Genomic DNA, 22736 nt, shown 5'->3' with positions numbered 1-22736 from the left:
AACTTGACAGGTTTTGTTGTATCCTATTTTAGCATTTAAGGTCTTTGGAAATATTTTGATATCTTATGGGGAGGAGATTAGTCAACTGGATTTGGGGTAACGTTTTCTCCTGTCTCTTGTAATGCGCCTCTGCTTTAGTGGAAATTGTGCTTGCGTTGGACACTCCAACCAAAATGGATCTATCAGAGATCATCAATCAACTGAGGGATGCTGTAGATAATGCCTCCTTACCATTAGAGATAGCGTATGATTTAACACTGACAAGTTGGAACACGACCACAGGTGAGAATTTCTGTCACTTTATTGGTCTCCTGGACAAACGTTACAAGCGCTTAAATGGGTTACTAATAAGTACCTTGGCACAAATATCATTTTAGCCTGCCCTCTAAACTCTACTGCTGGAACTGAATGTCAGTGTGAAGATTACTTTGCTTGGCCATGTGACATTTGTGACACCCATGATGCATGCAGCAATGTCAGTACCTTAACCTGTGACTGCATAAAAGGAATCCCTCTTTCGGGAGAGTTCTGTAAGCCAAACACAAGTAAGTGCAGCTCCTGTAAAAGTATTGGAACGACAGTGTGTAAAATTCAACCAAAGTCCATCCATCCATTTAGTTACGCTCCTCTGGGTTTTGGGGGCGGCAGTCGAAATAGGGATTGCCATGCTTCCCTGTTCCCAGCGACCTCCTCCACTTTGGCGGAAAATGGATGGATGGAATTTGATGAGGACGTTGTTTTCCCCCTTATAGAGTGGTATTTTAATTTTTTTTTTCTTTCATAATTTGCTCCACAGCAATCGACCCCTGTCCACCACAAACAGAAGGTATTGTACAAAAGATGTGTGACAACTGTGAAATGATATGATGTAAAAGTCATTCCTGGAAACTAGTTTTGAGGACTAACATTGTCTGGATAATACTTGCACAGTTTAAGATAGCACTCTTGAGAATGGCATTGAAGTATACCTTACTCTTGACTTAGTGATCAGACTGTCGAGGGTATGTTCAAACTTGACAGGTTTTGTTGTATCCTATTTTAGCATTTAAGGTCTTTGGAAATATTTTGATATCTTATGGGGAGGAGATTAGTCAACTGGATTTGGGGTAACGTTTTCTCCTGTCTCTTGTAATGCCCCTCTGCTTTAGTGGAAATTGTGCTTGCGTTGGACACTCCAACCAAAATGGATCTATCAGAGATCATCAATCAACTGAGGGATGCTGTAGATAATGCCTCCTTACCATTAGAGATAGCGTATGATTTAACACTGACAAGTTGGAACACGACCACAGGTGAGAATTTCTGTCACTTGATTGGTCTCCTGGACAAACGTGACAAGCGCTTAAATGGGTTACTAATAAGTACCTTGGCACAAATATCATTTTAGCCTGCCCTCTAAACTCTACTGCTGGAACTGAATGTCAGTGTGAAGATTACTTTGCTTGGCCATGTGACATTTGTGACACCCATGATGCATGCAGCAATGGCAGTACCTTAACCTGTGACTGCATAAAAGGAATCCCTCTTTCGGGAGAGTTCTGTAAGCCAAACACAAGTAAGTGCAGCTCCTGTAAAAGTATTGGAACAACAGTGTGTAAAATTCAACCAAAGACCATCCATCCATTTAGTTACGCTCCTCTGGGTTTTGGGGGCGGCAGTCGAAATAGGGATTGCCATGCTTCCCTGTTCCCAGCGATCTCCTCCACTTTGGCGGAAAATGGATGGATGGAATTTGATGAGGATGTTGTTTTCCCCCTTATAGAGTGGTATTTTAATTTTTTTTTTCTTTCAAAATTTGCTCCACAGCAATCGACCCGTGTCCACCACAAACAGAAGGTATTGCACAAAAGATGTGTGACAACTGTGAAATGATATGATGTAAAAGTCATTCCTGGAAACTAGTTTCGAGGACTAACATTGTCTGGATAATACTTGCACAGTTTAAGATAGCACTCTTGAGAATGGCATTGAAGTATACCTTACTCTTGACTTAGTAATCAGACTGTAGAGGGTATGTTTAAACTTGACAGGTTTTGTTGTATCCTATTTTAGCATTTAAGGTCTTTGGAAATATTTTGATATCTTATGGGGAGGAGATTAGTCAACTGGATTTGGGGTAACGTTTTCTCCTGTCTCTTGTAATGCGCCTCTGCTTTAGTGGAAATTGTGCTTGCGTTGGACACTCCAACCAAAATGGATCTATCAGAGATCATCAATCAACTGAGGGATGCTGTAGATAATGCCTCCTTACCATTAGAGATAGCGTATGATTTAACACTGACAAGTTGGAACACGACCACAGGTGAGAATTTCTGTCACTTTATTGGTCTCCTGGACAAACGTTACAAGCGCTTAAATGGGTTACTAATAAGTACCTTGGCACAAATATCATTTTAGCCTGCCCTCTAAACTCTACTGCTGGAACTGAATGTCAGTGTGAAGATTACTTTGCTTGGCCATGTGACATTTGTGACACCCATGATGCATGCAGCAATGTCAGTACCTTAACCTGTGACTGCATAAAAGGAATCCCTCTTTCGGGAGAGTTCTGTAAGCCAAACACAAGTAAGTGCAGCTCCTGTAAAAGTATTGGAACGACAGTGTGTAAAATTCAACCAAAGTCCATCCATCCATTTAGTTACGCTCCTCTGGGTTTTGGGGGCGGCAGTCGAAATAGGGATTGCCATGCTTCCCTGTTCCCAGCGACCTCCTCCACTTTGGCGGAAAATGGATGGATGGAATTTGATGAGGACGTTGTTTTCCCCCTTATAGAGTGGTATTTTAATTTTTTTTTTCTTTCATAATTTGCTCCACAGCAATCGACCCCTGTCCACCACAAACAGAAGGTATTGTACAAAAGATGTGTGACAACTGTGAAATGATATGATGTAAAAGTCATTCCTGGAAACTAGTTTTGAGGACTAACATTGTCTGGATAATACTTGCACAGTTTAAGATAGCACTCTTGAGAATGGCATTGAAGTATACCTTACTCTTGACTTAGTGATCAGACTGTCGAGGGTATGTTCAAACTTGACAGGTTTTGTTGTATCCTATTTTAGCATTTAAGGTCTTTGGAAATATTTTGATATCTTATGGGGAGGAGATTAGTCAACTGGATTTGGGGTAACGTTTTCTCCTGTCTCTTGTAATGCCCCTCTGCTTTAGTGGAAATTGTGCTTGCGTTGGACACTCCAACCAAAATGGATCTATCAGAGATCATCAATCAACTGAGGGATGCTGTAGATAATGCCTCCTTACCATTAGAGATAGCGTATGATTTAACACTGACAAGTTGGAACACGACCACAGGTGAGAATTTCTGTCACTTGATTGGTCTCCTGGACAAACGTGACAAGCGCTTAAATGGGTTACTAATAAGTACCTTGGCACAAATATCATTTTAGCCTGCCCTCTAAACTCTACTGCTGGAACTGAATGTCAGTGTGAAGATTACTTTGCTTGGCCATGTGACATTTGTGACACCCATGATGCATGCAGCAATGGCAGTACCTTAACCTGTGACTGCATAAAAGGAATCCCTCTTTCGGGAGAGTTCTGTAAGCCAAACACAAGTAAGTGCAGCTCCTGTAAAAGTATTGGAACAACAGTGTGTAAAATTCAACCAAAGACCATCCATCCATTTAGTTACGCTCCTCTGGGTTTTGGGGGCGGCAGTCGAAATAGGGATTGCCATGCTTCCCTGTTCCCAGCGATCTCCTCCACTTTGGCGGAAAATGGATGGATGGAATTTGATGAGGATGTTGTTTTCCCCCTTATAGAGTGGTATTTTAATTTTTTTTTCTTTCAAAATTTGCTCCACAGCAATCGACCCGTGTCCACCACAAACAGAAGGTATTGCACAAAAGATGTGTGACAACTGTGAAATGATATGATGTAAAAGTCATTCCTGGAAACTAGTTTCGAGGACTAACATTGTCTGGATAATACTTGCACAGTTTAAGATAGCACTCTTGAGAATGGCATTGAAGTATACCTTACTCTTGACTTAGTAATCAGACTGTAGAGGGTATGTTTAAACTTGACAGGTTTTGTTGTATCCTATTTTAGTATTTAAGGTATTTGGAAATATTTTGATATCTTATGGGGAGGACATTAGTCAACTGGATATGGGGTAAAGCTTTCTCCTGTCTCTTGTAATGCCCCTCTGCTTTAGTGGAAATTGTGCTTGCGTTGGACACTCCAACCAAAATGGATCTATCAGAGATCATCAATCAACTGAGGGATGCTGTAGATAATACCTCCTTACCTTTAGAGATAGCGTATGATTTAACACTGACAAGTTGGAACACGACCACAGGTGAGAATTTCTGTCACTTGATTGGTCTTCTGGACAAACGTTACAAGCGCTTAAATGGGTTACTCATAAGTACCTTGGCACAAATATCATTTTAGCCTGCCCTCTAAACTCTACTGCTGGAACTGAATGTCAGTGTGAAGATTACTTTGCTTGGCCATGTGACATTTGTGACACCCATGATGCATGCAGCAATGTCAGTACCTTAACCTGTGACTGCATAAAAGGAATCCCTCTTTCGGGAGAGTTCTGTAAGCCAAACACAAGTAAGTGCAGCTCCTGTAAAAGTATTGGAACGACAGTGTGTAAAATTCAACCAAAGACCATCCATCCATTTAGTTACGCTCCTCTGGGTTTTGGGGGCGGCAGTCGAAATAGGGATTGCCATGCTTCCCTGTTCCCAGCGACCTCCTCCACTTTGGCGGAAAATGGATGGATGTAATTTGATGAGGACGTTGTTTTCCCCCTTATAGAGTGGTATTTTAATTTTTTTGTTTCTTTCATAATTTGCTCCACAGCAATCGACCCGTGTCCACCACAAACAGAAGGTATTGTACAAAAGATGTGTGACAACTGTGAAATGATATGATGTAAAAGTCATTCCTGGAAACTAGTTTCGAGGACTAACATTGTCTGGATAATACTTGCACAGTTTAAGATAGCACTCTTGACAATGGCATTGAAGTATACCTTACTCTTGACTTAGTGATCAGACTGTCGAGGGTATGTTCAAACTTGACAGGTTTTGTTGTATCCTATTTTAGCATTTAAGGTCTTTGGAAATATTTTGATATCTTATGGGGAGGAGATTAGTCAACTGGATTTGGGGTAACGTTTTCTCCTGTCTCTTGTAATGCCCCTCTGCTTTAGTGGAAATTGTGCTTGCGTTGGACACTCCAACCAAAATGGATCTATCAGAGATCATCAATCAACTGAGGGATGCTGTAGATAATGCCTCCTTACCATTAGAGATAGCGTATGATTTAACACTGACAAGTTGGAACACGACCACAGGTGAGAGTTTCTGTCACTTGATTGGTCTTCTGGACAAACGTTACAAGCGCTTAAATGGGTTAGTAATAAGTACCTTGGCACAAATATCATTTTAGCCTGCCCTCTAAACTCTACTGCTGGAACTGAATGTCAGTGTGAAGATTACTTTGCTTGGCCATGTGACATTTGTGACACCCATGATGTATGCAGCAATGGCAGTACCTTAACCTGTGACTGCATAAAAGGAATCCCTCTTTCGGGAGAGTTCTGTAAGCCAAACACAAGTAAGTGCAGCTCCTGTAAAAGTATTGGAACGACAGTGTGTAAAATTCAACCAAAGACCATCCATCAGTTTAGTTACGTTCCTCTGGGTTTTGGGGGCGGCAGTCGAAATAGGGATTGCCATGCTTCCCTGTTCCCAGCGACCTTCTCCCCTTTGGCGGAAAATGGATGGATGGAATTTGATGAGGACGTTGTTTTCCCCCTTATAGAGTGGTATTTTAATTTTTTTTTCTTTCAAAATGTGCTCCACAGCAATCGACCCGTGTCCACCACAAACAGAAGGTATTGTACAAAAGATGTGTGACAACTGTGAAATGATATGATGTAAAAGTCATTCCTGGAAACTAGTTTCGAGGACTAACATTGTCTGGATAATACTTGCACAGTTTAAGATAGCACTCTTGAGAATGGCATTGAAGTATACCTTACTCTTGACTTAGTGATCAGACTGTAGAGGGTATGTTCAAACTTGACAGGTTTTGTTGTATCCTATTTTAGCATTTAAGGTCTTTGGAAATATTTTGATATCTTATGGGGAGGAGATTAGTCAACTGGATTTGGGGTAACGTTTTCTCCTGTCTCTTGTAATGCCCCTCTGCTTTAGTGGAAATTGTGCTTGCGTTGGACACTCCAACCAAAATGGATCTATCAGAGATCATCAATCAACTGAGGGATGCTGTAGATAATGCCTCCTTACCATTAGAGATAGCGTATGATTTAACACTGACAAGTTGGAACACGACCACAGGTGAGAATTTCTGTCACTTGATTGGTCTCCTGGACAAACGTGACAAGCGCTTAAATGGGTTACTAATAAGTACCTTGGCACAAATATCATTTTAGCCTGCCCTCTAAACTCTACTGCTGGAACTGAATGTCAGTGTGAAGATTACTTTGCTTGGCCATGTGACATTTGTGACACCCATGATGCATGCAGCAATGGCAGTACCTTAACCTGTGACTGCATAAAAGGAATCCCTCTTTCGGGAGAGTTCTGTAAGCCAAACACAAGTAAGTGCAGCTCCTGTAAAATAATTGTAACAACAGTGTGTAAAATTCAACCAAAGACCATCCATCCATTTAGTTACGCTCCTCTGGGTTTTGGGGGCGGCAGTCGAAATAGGGATTGCCATGCTTCCCTGTTCCCAGCGATCTCCTCCACTTTGGCGGAAAATGGATGGATGGAATTTGATGAGGACAATGTTTTCCCCCTTATAGAGTGGTATTTAAATTTTTTTTTCTTTCAAAATTTGCTCCACAGCAATCGACCCGTGTCCACCACAAACAGAAGGTATTGTACAAAAGATGTGTGACAACTGTGAAATGATATGATGTAAAAGTCATTCCTGGAAACTAGTTTCGAGGACTAACATTGTCTGGATAATACTTGCACAGTTTAAGATAGCACTCTTGAGAATGGCATTGAAGTATACCTTACTCTTGACTTAGTGATCAGACTGTCGAGGGTATGTTCAAACTTGACAGGTTTTGTTGTATCCTATTTTAGCATTTAAGGTATTTGGAAATATTTTGATATCTTATGGGGAGGAGATTAGTCAACTGGATTTGGGGTAACGTTTTCTCCTGTCTCTTGTAATGCGCCTCTGCTTTAGTGGAAATTGTGCTTGCGTTGGACACTCCAACCAAAATGGATCTATCAGAGATCATCAATCAACTGAGGGATGCTATAGATAATGCCTCCTTACCATTAGAGATAGCGTATGATTTAACACTGACAAGTTGGAACACGACCACAGGTGAGAATTTCTGTCACTTTATTGGTCTCCTGGACAAACGTTACAAGCGCTTAAATGGGTTACTAATAAGTACCTTGGCACAAATATCATTTTAGCCTGCCCTCTAAACTCTACTGCTGGAACTGAATGTCAGTGTGAAGATTACTTTGCTTGGCCATGTGACATTTGTGACACCCATGATGCATGCAGCAATGTCAGTACCTTAACCTGTGACTGCATAAAAGGAATCCCTCTTTCGGGAGAGTTCTGTAAGCCAAACACAAGTAAGTGCAGCTCCTGTAAAAGTATTGGAACGACAGTGTGTAAAATTCAACCAAAGTCCATCCATCCATTTAGTTACGCTCCTCTGGGTTTTGGGGGCGGCAGTCGAAATAGGGATTGCCATGCTTCCCTGTTCCCAGCGACCTCCTCCACTTTGGCGGAAAATGGATGGATGGAATTTGATGAGGACGTTGTTTTCCCCCTTATAGAGTGGTATTTTAATTTTTTTTTTTCTTTCATAATTTGCTCCACAGCAATCGACCCCTGTCCACCACAAACAGAAGGTATTGTACAAAAGATGTGTGACAACTGTGAAATGATATGATGTAAAAGTCATTCCTGGAAACTAGTTTTGAGGACTAACATTGTCTGGATAATACTTGCACAGTTTAAGATAGCACTCTTGAGAATGGCATTGAAGTATACCTTACTCTTGACTTAGTGATCAGACTGTCGAGGGTATGTTCAAACTTGACAGGTTTTGTTGTATCCTATTTTAGCATTTAAGGTCTTTGGAAATATTTTGATATCTTATGGGGAGGAGATTAGTCAACTGGATTTGGGGTAACGTTTTCTCCTGTCTCTTGTAATGCCCCTCTGCTTTAGTGGAAATTGTGCTTGCGTTGGACACTCCAACCAAAATGGATCTATCAGAGATCATCAATCAACTGAGGGATGCTGTAGATAATGCCTCCTTACCATTAGAGATAGCGTATGATTTAACACTGACAAGTTGGAACACGACCACAGGTGAGAATTTCTGTCACTTGATTGGTCTCCTGGACAAACGTGACAAGCGCTTAAATGGGTTACTAATAAGTACCTTGGCACAAATATCATTTTAGCCTGCCCTCTAAACTCTACTGCTGGAACTGAATGTCAGTGTGAAGATTACTTTGCTTGGCCATGTGACATTTGTGACACCCATGATGCATGCAGCAATGGCAGTACCTTAACCTGTGACTGCATAAAAGGAATCCCTCTTTCGGGAGAGTTCTGTAAGCCAAACACAAGTAAGTGCAGCTCCTGTAAAAGTATTGGAACAACAGTGTGTAAAATTCAACCAAAGACCATCCATCCATTTAGTTACGCTCCTCTGGGTTTTGGGGGCGGCAGTCGAAATAGGGATTGCCATGCTTCCCTGTTCCCAGCGATCTCCTCCACTTTGGCGGAAAATGGATGGATGGAATTTGATGAGGATGTTGTTTTCCCCCTTATAGAGTGGTATTTTAATTTTTTTTTCTTTCAAAATTTGCTCCACAGCAATCGACCCGTGTCCACCACAAACAGAAGGTATTGCACAAAAGATGTGTGACAACTGTGAAATGATATGATGTAAAAGTCATTCCTGGAAACTAGTTTCGAGGACTAACATTGTCTGGATAATACTTGCACAGTTTAAGATAGCACTCTTGAGAATGGCATTGAAGTATACCTTACTCTTGACTTAGTGATCAGACTGTAGAGGGTATGTTCAAACTTGACAGGTTTTGTTGTATCCTATTTTAGTATTTAAGGTATTTGGAAATATTTTGATATCTTATGGGGAGGACATTAGTCAACTGGATATGGGGTAAAGTTTTCTCCTGTCTCTTGTAATGCCCCTCTGCTTTAGTGGAAATTGTGCTTGCGTTGGACACTCCAACCAAAATGGATCTATCAGAGATCATCAATCAACTGAGGGATGCTGTAGATAATACCTCCTTACCTTTAGAGATAGCGTATGATTTAACACTGACAAGTTGGAACACGACCACAGGTGAGAATTTCTGTCACTTGATTGGTCTTCTGGACAAACGTTACAAGCGCTTAAATGGGTTACTCATAAGTACCTTGGCACAAATATCATTTTAGCCTGCCCTCTAAACTCTACTGCTGGAACTGAATGTCAGTGTGAAGATTACTTTGCTTGGCCATGTGACATTTGTGACACCCATGATGCATGCAGCAATGTCAGTACCTTAACCTGTGACTGCATAAAAGGAATCCCTCTTTCGGGAGAGTTCTGTAAGCCAAACACAAGTAAGTGCAGCTCCTGTAAAAGTATTGGAACGACAGTGTGTAAAATTCAACCAAAGACCATCCATCCATTTAGTTACGCTCCTCTGGGTTTTGGGGGCGGCAGTCGAAATAGGGATTGCCATGCTTCCCTGTTCCCAGCGACCTCCTCCACTTTGGCGGAAAATGGATGGATGTAATTTGATGAGGACGTTGTTTTCCCCCTTATAGAGTGGTATTTTAATTTTTTTGTTTCTTTCATAATTTGCTCCACAGCAATCGACCCGTGTCCACCACAAACAGAAGGTATTGTACAAAAGATGTGTGACAACTGTGAAATGATATGATGTAAAAGTCATTCCTGGAAACTAGTTTCGAGGACTAACATTGTCTGGATAATACTTGCACAGTTTAAGATAGCACTCTTGACAATGGCATTGAAGTATACCTTACTCTTGACTTAGTGATCAGACTGTCGAGGGTATGTTCAAACTTGACAGGTTTTGTTGTATCCTATTTTAGCATTTAAGGTCTTTGGAAATATTTTGATATCTTATGGGGAGGAGATTAGTCAACTGGATTTGGGGTAACGTTTTCTCCTGTCTCTTGTAATGCCCCTCTGCTTTAGTGGAAATTGTGCTTGCGTTGGACACTCCAACCAAAATGGATCTATCAGAGATCATCAATCAACTGAGGGATGCTGTAGATAATGCCTCCTTACCATTAGAGATAGCGTATGATTTAACACTGACAAGTTGGAACACGACCACAGGTGAGAATTTCTGTCACTTGATTGGTCTTCTGGACAAACGTTACAAGCGCTTAAATGGGTTAGTAATAAGTACCTTGGCACAAATATCATTTTAGCCTGCCCTCTAAACTCTACTGCTGGAACTGAATGTCAGTGTGAAGATTACTTTGCTTGGCCATGTGACATTTGTGACACCCATGATGTATGCAGCAATGGCAGTACCTTAACCTGTGACTGCATAAAAGGAATCCCTCTTTCGGGAGAGTTCTGTAAGCCAAACACAAGTAAGTGCAGCTCCTGTAAAAGTATTGGAACGACAGTGTGTAAAATTCAACCAAAGACCATCCATCAGTTTAGTTACGTTCCTCTGGGTTTTGGGGGCGGCAGTCGAAATAGGGATTGCCATGCTTCCCTGTTCCCAGCGACCTTCTCCCCTTTGGCGGAAAATGGATGGATGGAATTTGATGAGGACGTTGTTTTCCCCCTTATAGAGTGGTATTTTAATTTTTTTTTCTTTCAAAATGTGCTCCACAGCAATCGACCCGTGTCCACCACAAACAGAAGGTATTGTACAAAAGATGTGTGACAACTGTGAAATGATATGATGTAAAAGTCATTCCTGGAAACTAGTTTCGAGGACTAACATTGTCTGGATAATACTTGCACAGTTTAAGATAGCACTCTTGAGAATGGCATTGAAGTATACCTTACTCTTGACTTAGTGATCAGACTGTAGAGGGTATGTTCAAACTTGACAGGTTTTGTTGTATCCTATTTTAGCATTTAAGGTCTTTGGAAATATTTTGATATCTTATGGGGAGGAGATTAGTCAACTGGATTTGGGGTAACGTTTTCTCCTGTCTCTTGTAATGCCCCTCTGCTTTAGTGGAAATTGTGCTTGCGTTGGACACTCCAACCAAAATGGATCTATCAGAGATCATCAATCAACTGAGGGATGCTGTAGATAATGCCTCCTTACCATTAGAGATAGCGTATGATTTAACACTGACAAGTTGGAACACGACCACAGGTGAGAATTTCTGTCACTTGATTGGTCTCCTGGACAAACGTGACAAGCGCTTAAATGGGTTACTAATAAGTACCTTGGCACAAATATCATTTTAGCCTGCCCTCTAAACTCTACTGCTGGAACTGAATGTCAGTGTGAAGATTACTTTGCTTGGCCATGTGACATTTGTGACACCCATGATGCATGCAGCAATGGCAGTACCTTAACCTGTGACTGCATAAAAGGAATCCCTCTTTCGGGAGAGTTCTGTAAGCCAAACACAAGTAAGTGCAGCTCCTGTAAAATAATTGTAACAACAGTGTGTAAAATTCAACCAAAGACCATCCATCCATTTAGTTACGCTCCTCTGGGTTTTGGGGGCGGCAGTCGAAATAGGGATTGCCATGCTTCCCTGTTCCCAGCAATCTCCTCCACTTTGGCGGAAAATGGATGGATGGAATTTGATGAGGACAATGTTTTCCCCCTTATAGAGTGGTATTTTAATTTTTTTTTCTTTCAAAATTTGCTCCACAGCAATCGACCCGTGTCCACCACAAACAGAAGGTATTGTACAAAAGATGTGTGACAACTGTGAAATGATATGATGTAAAAGTCATTCCTGGAAACTAGTTTCGAGGACTAACATTGTCTGGATAATACTTGCACAGTTTAAGATAGCACTCTTGAGAATGGCATTGAAGTATACCTTACTCTTGACTTAGTGATCAGACTGTAGAGGGTATGTTCAAACTTGAAAGGTTTTGTTGTATCCTATTTTAGCATTTAAGGTATTTGGAAATATTTTGATATCTTATGGGGAGGAGATTAGTCAACTGGATTTGGGGTAACGTTTTCTCCTGTCTCTTGTAATGCGCCTCTGCTTTAGTGGAAATTGTGCTTGCGTTGGACACTCCAACCAAAATGGATCTATCAGAGATCATCAATCAACTGAGGGATGCTGTAGATAATGCCTCCTTACCATTAGAGATAGCGTATGATTTAACACTGACAAGTTGGAACACGACCACAGGTGAGAATTTCTGTCACTTTATTGGTCTCCTGGACAAACGTTACAAGCTGTTCCACTTTTTTGCGCTTAAATGGGTTATAATAAGTACCTTGGCACAAATATCATTTTAGCCTGCCCTCTAAACTCTACTGCTGGAACTGAATGTCAGTGTGAAGATTACTTTGCTTGGCCATGTGACATTTGTGACACCCATGATGCATGCAGCAATGGCAGTATCTTAACCTGTGACTGCATAAAAGGAATCCCTCTTTCGGGAGAGTTCTGTAAGCCAAACACAAGTAAGTGCAGCTCCTGTAAAAGTATTGGAACGACAGTGTGTAAAATTCAACCAAAGACCATCCATCCATTTAGTTACGGTCCTCTGGGTTTTGGGGGCGGCAGTCGAAATAGGGATTGCCATGCTTCCCTGTTCCCAGCGACCTCCTCCACTTTGTCGGAAAATGGATGGATGTAATTTGATGAGGATGTTGTTTTCCCCCTTATAGAGTGGTATTTTAATTTTTTTTTCTTTCAAAATTTGCTCCACAGCAATCGACCCGTGTCCACCACAAACAGAAGGTATTGTACAAAAGATGTGTGACAACTGTGAAATGATATGATGTAAAAGTCATTCCTGGAAACTAGTTTCGAGGACTAACATTGTCTGGATAATACTTGCACAGTTTAAGATAGCACTCTTGACAATGGCATTGAAGTATACCTTACTCTTGACTTAGTGATCAGACTGTAGAGGGTATGTTCAAACTTGACAGGTTTTGTTGTATCCTATTTTAGTATTTAAGGTATTTGGAAATATTTTGATATCTTATGGGGAGGAGATTAGTCAACTGGATTTGGGGTAACGTTTTCTCCTGTCTCTTGTAATGCCCCTCTGCTTTAGTGGAAATTGTGCTTGCGTTGGACACTCCAACCAAAATGGATCTATCAGAGATCATCAATCAACTGAGGGATGCTGTAGATAATGCCTCCTTACCATTAGAGATAGCGTATGATTTAACACTGACAAGTTGGAACACGACCACAGGTGAGAATTTCTGTCACTTGATTGGTCTTCTGGACAAACGTTACAAGCGCTTAAATGGGTTACTCATAAGTACCTTGGCACAAATATCATTTTAGCCTGCCCTCTAAACTCTACTGCTGGAACTGAATGTCAGTGTGAAGATTACTTTGCTTGGCCATGTGACATTTGTGACACCCATGATGCATGCAGCAATGTCAGTACCTTAACCTGTGACTGCATAAAAGGAATCCCTCTTTCGGGAGAGTTCTGTAAGCCAAACACAAGTAAGTGCAGCTCCTGTAAAAGTATTGGAACGACAGTGTGTAAAATTCAACCAAAGACCATCCATCCATTTAGTTACGCTCCTCTGGGTTTTGGGGGCGGCAGTCGAAATAGGGATTGCCATGCTTCCCTGTTCCCAGCGACCTCCTCCACTTTGGCGGAAAATGGATGGATGTAATTTGATGAGGACGTTGTTTTCCCCCTTATAGAGTGGTATTTTAATTTTTTTTTTCTTTCATAATTTGCTCCACAGCAATCGACCCGTGTCCACCACAAACAGAAGGTATTGTACAAAAGATGTGTGACAACTGTGAAATGATATGATGTAAAAGTCATTCCTGGAAACTAGTTTCGAGGACTAACATTGTCTGGATAATACTTGCACAGTTTAAGATAGCACTCTTGACAATGGCATTGAAGTATACCTTACTCTTGACTTAGTGATCAGACTGTCGAGGGTATGTTCAAACTTGACAGGTTTTGTTGTATCCTATTTTAGCATTTAAGGTATTTGGAAATATTTTGATATCTTATGGGGAGGAGATTAGTCAACTGGATTTGGGGTAACGTTTTCTCCTGTCTCTTGTAATGCGCCTCTGCTTTAGTGGAAATTGTGCTTGCGTTGGACACTCCAACCAAAATGGATCTATCAGAGATCATCAATCAACTGAGGGATGCTGTAGATAATGCCTCCTTACCATTAGAGATAGCGTATGATTTAACACTGACAAGTTGGAACACGACCACAGGTGAGAATTTCTGTCACTTTATTGGTCTCCTGGACAAACGTTACAAGCGCTTAAATGGGTTACTAATAAGTACCTTGGCACAAATATCATTTTAGCCTGCCCTCTAAACTCTACTGCTGGAACTGAATGTCAGTGTGAAGATTACTTTGCTTGGCCATGTGACATTTGTGACACCCATGATGCATGCAGCAATGTCAGTACCTTAACCTGTGACTGCATAAAAGGAATCCCTCTTTCGGGAGAGTTCTGTAAGCCAAACACAAGTAAGTGCAGCTCCTGTAAAAGTATTGGAACGACAGTGTGTAAAATTCAACCAAAGTCCATCCATCCATTTAGTTACGCTCCTCTGGGTTTTGGGGGCGGCAGTCGAAATAGGGATTGCCATGCTTCCCTGTTCCCAGCGACCTCCTCCACTTTGGCGGAAAATGGATGGATGGAATTTGATGAGGACGTTGTTTTCCCCCTTATAGAGTGGTATTTTAATTTTTTTTTTCTTTCATAATTTGCTCCACAGCAATCGACCCCTGTCCACCACAAACAGAAGGTATTGTACAAAAGATGTGTGACAACTGTGAAATGATATGATGTAAAAGTCATTCCTGGAAACTAGTTTTGAGGACTAACATTGTGTGGATAATACTTGCACAGTTTAAGATAGCACTCTTGAGAATGGCATTGAAGTATACCTTACTCTTGACTTAGTGATCAGACTGTCGAGGGTATGTTCAAACTTGACAGGTTTTGTTGTATCCTATTTTAGCATTTAAGGTCTTTGGAAATATTTTGATATCTTATGGGGAGGAGATTAGTCAACTGGATTTGGGGTAACGTTTTCTCCTGTCTCTTGTAATGCCCCTCTGCTTTAGTGGAAATTGTGCTTGCGTTGGACACTCCAACCAAAATGGATCTATCAGAGATCATCAATCAACTGAGGGATGCTGTAGATAATGCCTCCTTACCATTAGAGATAGCGTATGATTTAACACTGACAAGTTGGAACACGACCACAGGTGAGAATTTCTGTCACTTGATTGGTCTCCTGGACAAACGTGACAAGCGCTTAAATGGGTTACTAATAAGTACCTTGGCACAAATATCATTTTAGCCTGCCCTCTAAACTCTACTGCTGGAACTGAATGTCAGTGTGAAGATTACTTTGCTTGGCCATGTGACATTTGTGACACCCATGATGCATGCAGCAATGGCAGTACCTTAACCTGTGACTGCATAAAAGGAATCCCTCTTTCGGGAGAGTTCTGTAAGCCAAACACAAGTAAGTGCAGCTCCTGTAAAAGTATTGGAACAACAGTGTGTAAAATTCAACCAAAGACCATCCATCCATTTAGTTACGCTCCTCTGGGTTTTGGGGGCGGCTGTCGAAATAGGGATTGCCATGCTTCCCTGTTCCCAGCGATCTCCTCCACTTTGGCGGAAAATGGATGGATGGAATTTGATGAGGATGTTGTTTTCCCCCTTATAGAGTGGTATTTTAATTTTTTTTTCTTTCAAAATTTGCTCCACAGCAATCGACCCGTGTCCACCACAAACAGAAGGTATTGCACAAAAGATGTGTGACAACTGTGAAATGATATGATGTAAAAGTCATTCCTGGAAACTAGTTTCGAGGACTAACATTGTCTGGATAATACTTGCACAGTTTAAGATAGCACTCTTGAGAATGGCATTGAAGTATACCTTACTCTTGACTTAGTGATCAGACTGTAGAGGGTATGTTCAAACTTGACAGGTTTTGTTGTATCCTATTTTAGTATTTAAGGTATTTGGAAATATTTTGATATCTTATGGGGAGGAGATTAGTCAACTGGATTTGGGGTAAAGTTTTCTCCTGTCTCTTGTAATGCCCCTCTGCTTTAGTGGAAATTGTGCTTGCGTTGGACACTCCAACCAAAATGGATCTATCAGAGATCATCAATCAACTGAGGGATGCTGTAGAAAATACCTCCTTACCATTAGAGATAGCGTATGATTTAACACTGACAAGTTGGAACACGACCACAGGTGAGAATTTCTGTCACTTGATTGGTCTTCTGGACAAACGTTACAAGCGCTTAAATGGGTTACTCATAAGTACCTTGGCACAAATATCATTTTAGCCTGCCCTCTAAACTCTACTGCTGGAACTGAATGTCAGTGTGAAGATTACTTTGCTTGGCCATGTGACATTTGTGACACCCATGATGCATGCAGCAATGTCAGTACCTTAACCTGTGACTGCATAAAAGGAATCCCTCTTTCGGGAGAGTTCTGTAAGCCAAACACAAGTAAGTGCAGCTCCTGTAAAAGTATTGGAACGACAGTGTGTAAAATTCAACCAAAGACCATCCATCCATTTAGTTACGCTCCTCTGGGTTTTGGGGGCGGCAGTCGAAATAGGGATTGCCATGCTTCCCTGTTCCCAGCGACCTCCTCCACTTTGGCGGAAAATGGATGGATGTAATTTGATGAGGACGTTGTTTTCCCCCTTATAGAGTGGTATTTAAATTTTTTTTTTCTTTCATAATTTGCTCCACAGCAATCGACCCGTGTCCACCACAAACAGAAGGTATTGTACAAAAGATGTGTGACAACTGTGAAATGATATGATGTAAAAGTCATTCCTGGAAACTAGTTTCGAGGACTAACATTGTCTGGATAATACTTGCACAGTTTAAGATAGCACTCTTGACAATGGCATTGAAGTATACCTTACTCTTGACTTAGTGATCAGACTGTCGAGGGTATGTTCAAACTTGACAGGTTTTGTTGTATCCTATTTTAGCATTTAAGGTATTTGGAAATATTTTGATATCTTATGGGGAGGAGATTAGTCAACTGGATTTGGGGTAACGTTTTCTCCTGTCTCTTGTAATGCGCCTCTGCTTTAGTGGAAATTGTGCTTGCGTTGGACACTCCAACCAAAATGGATCTATCAGAGATCATCAATCAACTGAGGGATGCTGTAGATAATGCCTCCTTACCATTAGAGATAGCGTATGATTTAACACTGACAAGTTGGAACACGACCACAGGTGAGAATTTCTGTCACTTTATTGGTCTCCTGGACAAACGTTACAAGCGCTTAAATGGGTTACTAATAAGTACCTTGGCACAAATATCATTTTAGCCTGCCCTCTAAACTCTACTGCTGGAACTGAATGTCAGTGTGAAGATTACTTTGCTTGGCCATGTGACATTTGTGACACCCATGATGCATGCAGCAATGTCAGTACCTTAACCTGTGACTGCATAAAAGGAATCCCTCTTTCGGGAGAGTTCTGTAAGCCAAACACAAGTAAGTGCAGCTCCTGTAAAAGTATTGGAACGACAGTGTGTAAAATTCAACCAAAGTCCATCCATCCATTTAGTTACGCTCCTCTGGGTTTTGGGGGCGGCAGTCGAAATAGGGATTGCCATGCTTCCCTGTTCCCAGCGACCTCCTCCACTTTGGCGGAAAATGGATGGATGGAATTTGATGAGGACGTTGTTTTCCCCCTTATAGAGTGGTATTTTAAATTTTTTTCTCTTTCATAATTTGCTCCACAGCAATCGACCCCTGTCCACCACAAACAGAAGGTATTGTACAAAAGATGTGTGACAACTGTGAAATGATATGATGTAAAAGTCATTCCTGGAAACTAGTTTTGAGGACTAACATTGTCTGGATAATACTTGCACAGTTTAAGATAGCACTCTTGAGAATGGCATTGAAGTATACCTTACTCTTGACTTAGTGATCAAACTGTCGAGGGTATGTTCAAACTTGACAGGTTTTGTTGTATCCTATTTTAGCATTTAAGGTCTTTGGAAATATTTTGATATCTTATGGGGAGGAGATTAGTCAACTGGATTTGGGGTAACGTTTTCTCCTGTCTCTTGTAATGCCCCTCTGCTTTAGTGGAAATTGTGCTTGCGTTGGACACTCCAACCAAAATGGATCTATCAGAGATCATCAATCAACTGAGGGATGCTGTAGATAATGCCTCCTTACCATTAGAGATAGCGTATGATTTAACACTGACAAGTTGGAACACGACCACAGGTGAGAATTTCTGTCACTTGATTGGTCTCCTGGACAAACGTGACAAGCGCTTAAATGGGTTACTAATAAGTACCTTGGCACAAATATCATTTTAGCCTGCCCTCTAAACTCTACTGCTGGAACTGAATGTCAGTGTGAAGATTACTTTGCTTGGCCATGTGACATTTGTGACACCCATGATGCATGCAGCAATGGCAGTACCTTAACCTGTGACTGCATAAAAGGAATCCCTCTTTCGGGAGAGTTCTGTAAGCCAAACACAAGTAAGTGCAGCTCCTGTAAAAGTATTGGAACAACAGTGTGTAAAATTCAACCAAAGACCATCCATCCATTTAGTTACGCTCCTCTGGGTTTTGGGGGCGGCAGTCGAAATAGGGATTGCCATGCTTCCCTGTTCCCAGCGATCTCCTCCACTTTGGCGGAAAATGGATGGATGGAATTTGATGAGGATGTTGTTTTCCCCCTTATAGAGAGGTATTTTAATTTTTTTTTCTTTCAAAATTTGCTCCACAGCAATCGACCCGTGTCCACCACAAACAGAAGGTATTGCACAAAAGATGTGTGACAACTGTGAAATGATATGATGTAAAAGTCATTCCTGGAAACTAGTTTCGAGGACTAACATTGTCTGGATAATACTTGCACAGTTTAAGATAGCACTCTTGAGAATGGCATTGAAGTATACCTTACTCTTGACTTAGTGATCAGACTGTAGAGGGTATGTTCAAACTTGACAGGTTTTGTTGTATCCTATTTTAGTATTTAAGGTATTTGGAAATATTTTGATATCTTATGGGGAGGACATTAGTCAACTGGATATGGGGTAAAGTTTTCTCCTGTCTCTTGTAATGCCCCTCTGCTTTAGTGGAAATTGTGCTTGCGTTGGACACTCCAACCAAAATGGATCTATCAGAGATCATCAATCAACTGAGGGATGCTGTAGATAATACCTCCTTACCTTTAGAGATAGCGTATGATTTAACACTGACAAGTTGGAACACGACCACAGGTGAGAATTTCTGTCACTTGATTGGTCTTCTGGACAAACGTTACAAGCGCTTAAATGGGTTACTCATAAGTACCTTGGCACAAATATCATTTTAGCCTGCCCTCTAAACTCTACTGCTGGAACTGAATGTCAGTGTGAAGATTACTTTGCTTGGCCATGTGACATTTGTGACACCCATGATGCATGCAGCAATGGCAGTACCTTAACCTGTGACTGCATAAAAGGAATCCCTCTTTCGGGAGAGTTCTGTAAGCCAAACACAAGTAAGTGCAGCTCCTGTAAAAGTATTGGAACGACAGTGTGTAAAATTCAACCAAAGACCATCCATCCATTTAGTTACGGTCCTCTGGGTTTTGGGGGCGGCAGTCGAAATAGGGATTGCCATGCTTCCCTGTTCCCAGCGACCTCCTCCACTTTGTCGGAAAATGGATGGATGTAATTTGATGAGGATGTTGTTTTCCCCCTTATAGAGTGGTATTTTAATTTTTTTTTCTTTCAAAATTTGCTCCACAGCAATCGACCCGTGTCCACCACAAACAGAAGGTATTGTACAAAAGATGTGTGACAACTGTGAAATGATATGATGTAAAAGTCATTCCTGGAAACTAGTTTCGAGGACTAACATTGTCTGGATAATACTTGCACAGTTTAAGATAGCACTCTTGACAATGGCATTGAAGTATACCTTACTCTTGACTTAGTGATCAGACTGTAGAGGGTATGTTCAAACTTTACAGGTTTTGTTGTATCCTATTTTAGTATTTAAGGTATTTGGAAATATTTTGATATCTTATGGGGAGGAGATTAGTCAACTGGATTTGGGGTAACGTTTTCTCCTGTCTCTTGTAATGCGCCTCTGCTTTAGTGGAAATTGTGCTTGCGTTGGACACTCCAACCAAAATGGATCTATCAGAGATCATCAATCAACTGAGGGATGCTGTAGATAATGCCTCCTTACCATTAGAGATAGCGTATGATTTAACACTGACAAGTTGGAACACGACCACAGGTGAGAATTTCTGTCACTTTATTGGTCTCCTGGACAAACGTTACAAGCGCTTAAATGGGTTACTAATAAGTACCTTGGCACAAATATCATTTTAGCCTGCCCTCTAAACTCTACTGCTGGAACTGAATGTCAGTGTGAAGATTACTTTGCTTGGCCATGTGACATTTGTGACACCCATGATGCATGCAGCAATGTCAGTACCTTAACCTGTGACTGCATAAAAGGAATCCCTCTTTCGGGAGAGTTCTGTAAGCCAAACACAAGTAAGTGCAGCTCCTGTAAAAGTATTGGAACGACAGTGTGTAAAATTCAACCAAAGTCCATCCATCCATTTAGTTACGCTCCTCTGGGTTTTGGGGGCGGCAGTCGAAATAGGGATTGCCATGCTTCCCTGTTCCCAGTGATCTCCTCCACTTTGGCGGAAAATGGATGGATGGAATTTGATGAGGACAATGTTTTCCCCCTTATAGAGTGGTATTTTAATTTTTTTTTTCTTTCAAAATGTGCTCCACAGCAATCGACCCGTGTCCACCACAAACAGAAGGTATTGTACAAAAGATGTGTGACAACTGTGAAATGATATGATGTAAAAGTCATTCCTGGAAACTAGTTTCGAGGACTAACATTGTCTGGATAATACTTGCACAGTTTAAGATAGCACTCTTGAGAATGGCATTGAAGTATACCTTACTCTTGACTTAGTGATCAGACTGTAGAGGGTATGTTCAAACTTGAAAGGTTTTGTTGTATCCTATTTTAGCATTTAAGGTATTTGGAAATATTTTGATATCTTATGGGGAGGAGATTAGTCAACTGGATTTGGGGTAACGTTTTCTCCTGTCTCTTGTAATGCGCCTCTGCTTTAGTGGAAATTGTGCTTGCGTTGGACACTCCAACCAAAATGGATCTATCAGAGATCATCAATCAACTGAGGGATGCTGTAGATAATGCCTCCTTACCATTAGAGATAGCGTATGATTTAACACTGACAAGTTGGAACACGACCACAGGTGAGAATTTCTGTCACTTTATTGGTCTCCTGGACAAACGTTACAAGCGCTTAAATGGGTTACTAATAAGTACCTTGGCACAAATATCATTTTAGCCTGCCCTCTAAACTCTACTGCTGGAACTGAATGTCAGTGTGAAGATTACTTTGCCTGGCCATGTGACATTTGTGACACCCATGATGCATGCAGCAATGGCAGTACCTTAACCTGTGACTGCATAAAAGGAATCCCTCTTTCGGGAGAGTTCTGTAAGCCAAACACAAGTAAGTGCAGCTCCTGTAAAAGTATTGGAACGACAGTGTGTAAAATTCAACCAAAGTCCATCCATCCATTTAGTTACGCTCCTCTGGGTTTTGGGGGCGGCAGTCGAAATAGGGATTGCCATGCTTCCCTGTTCCCAGCTATCTCCTCCACTTTGGCGGAAAATGGATGGATGGAATTTGATGAGGACAATGTTTTCCCCCTTATAGAGTGGTATTTTAATTTTTTTTTCTTTCAAAATGTGCTCCACAGCAATCGACCCGTGTCCACCACAAACAGAAGGTATTGTACAAAAGATGTGTGACAACTGTGAAATGATATGATGTAAAAGTCATTCCTGCAAACTAGTTTCAAGGACTAACATTTTATGGACAGTACTTGCACAGTTTAAGATAGCACTCTAGAGAATGGCATTGAGGTTTACTTTTCTCTTAACTTAGCATCACAATGATCAGGGCCAGTTGTTACTTGCAGTTCCATCGTCTCGTTCACAGAGGTTTGGCCAATATTATCTGCGCTTGTGCTGGCCGCAGCTCTCGCGGTGCGCGGCCTGATCTGGAGACCTGTGAGAGTCGTTTATACAAAAATTCTGTTCCACTTCGTCCACTTTTTGTTTCAAGGCCACAATGCCTCGATCTTTTTCTTGTGTCTCTCAACTGCTGAATTTCCTGCAGAAGTGGCTCAATGCTTTCTCAAAGTATTTCGGTGACCATTACGTTGAGTTTTGCAAGAGAAGATTTTATCTCCTCAATCTCGTCAGCTCTTTTTCCGCTAGGCATATTGTAACAATGTCGTTAAAAATCACAATTTAAAAATAAACAAAATAGTTAAAATTCACGACTGAGTGCATGAGTGAGTACAGATGTGTCCTTCATCGCCAGATGCATCCTTGACTCCGTGGAGCCATATCTGCTGAACGCGGAAGAAGGCCTTCCCTATTCAAAATGGTTGCTACTCTTATACTGCCTTGGCCGT

The sequence above is a fragment of the Festucalex cinctus genome, chromosome 21 (assembly GCF_051991245.1).
Source record: "Festucalex cinctus isolate MCC-2025b chromosome 21, RoL_Fcin_1.0, whole genome shotgun sequence".
Classification (NCBI taxonomy): domain Eukaryota; kingdom Metazoa; phylum Chordata; class Actinopteri; order Syngnathiformes; family Syngnathidae; genus Festucalex; species Festucalex cinctus.
This window is presented reverse-complemented; position numbering follows the sequence as displayed.